The sequence below is a fragment of the Carlito syrichta genome, unplaced genomic scaffold (assembly GCF_000164805.1).
Source record: "Carlito syrichta isolate Samal-C Ts95f unplaced genomic scaffold, Tarsius_syrichta-2.0.1 Scaffold126413, whole genome shotgun sequence".
NCBI lineage: Eukaryota > Metazoa > Chordata > Mammalia > Primates > Tarsiidae > Carlito > Carlito syrichta.
This window is the reverse complement of record NW_007070509.1, coordinates 387,286-388,574: the sequence shown is the minus strand read 5'-3', so window position 1 is coordinate 388,574 and position 1,289 is coordinate 387,286. Positions and strand designations below refer to the sequence as shown.

General features: G+C 47.9%; 1 protein-coding gene across 1 annotated transcript in view; it reads left to right on the top strand.

Annotated features, from left to right (window-relative positions):
• PMVK (phosphomevalonate kinase) overlaps nt 1-1,289 on the top strand; it is a 10,692-nt gene that overhangs the window by 3,588 nt on the left and 5,815 nt on the right. The gene's annotated exons all lie outside the window — the stretch shown is intronic.

Below are 1,289 nucleotides of genomic sequence, written 5' to 3'. Positions count from 1 at the left end.
GAGGCTCCAACTCAAAAAAAAAAAAAAAAAAAGAAATTTGTCACAAGAATTGTTAGGATGTACTATTAAGTGAAAACAATGATGACGAGATGTGGAACAGTATGGAGAGGAAATCTAAGAAGGACTTTGTGATCAAGAATTCGAACTATCTGCTCATACATTCAACTCTTCAGCAAATATGTACAGGGTGCCTGCATCATGCCAAGCACTGTTTCGGGTGCTTGTCATGTGTTCCACTGCCTGGGAAAGATGTATTAAGGGACTGTGCTATTGGTTGCTTGCAGGGAGGGGGCAGAGTGAGAGAGAGCTTTTTCACTGTACATGAATGTGTATCTTTTGAATTGTGGATTTTTAAAAATAGGATCATTAAAATAGGATTTTGGCCAGGCGCAGTGACTTATGCCTATAATCCCAGCACTTTGAGAGGCCGAGGCAGGAGGATTGCTTAAGTCCAGGAGTTTGAGTCCAACCTGGGCAACATAGTGAAATGTCATCTTTACAAAATTAAAATAAAAATAGAATTTTAAAAAATAAGACTGGTCTTGGTGGCTTAACCTGTAATCCCAGCACTTTGGGAGGCCGAGGTGAGAGGATTGCCTGAGCCCACAAGTTCAGGAACAGCCTGGGCAACTTGGCTCTACAATGAATAAAAAATTAGCCAGGCAGCCGGGCTCGGTGGCTCAGCCTGTAATCCCAGCGCTTTGGGAGGTTGAGGTGAGTGGATTACCTGAGCCCGCGGGTTCGGGACCCACCTGGGCAACTTGGTGAAACCTCATCTTAACAATAAATCAAAAATCAGCTGGGCGTGGTAGCACGTGACTGTAGTTCCAGCTACTTGGAAGGCTGAGGCGGGAGGATCGCCGGAGCCCAGCAGGTCGAGGCTGCGGTGGCTGGGAGCAGCCACTGCACTCCAGTCTGGGCGACAGAGTGAGACTCCAACTCAAAAAAAAAAAAAAAAAAATTAGCCAGGCATGGTAGCATGTGCCTGTTGTTCTGGTTACTTGGAAGGCTGAGGCCAAAGGATCGCTGAAGCCCAGTAGGTTGATGCTGGGTTGGCTGTGAGTGTGCCACTGCACTCCAGCCTGGGCGATAGAGTGAGACTCCAACTCAAAAAACCCCCCCAAAAACAATAGGAACTCTGGCTGGGCTCGGTGGCTCAGCCTGTAATCCCGCACTTTGGGAGGCCGAGGTGAGTGAATTGCCTGAGCCTGTGGGTTTGAGACCCGCCAGGGCAACTTGGTGAGACCTCATCTCTACAATAAATAAAAAATGAGCCGGGCGTGGTAGCG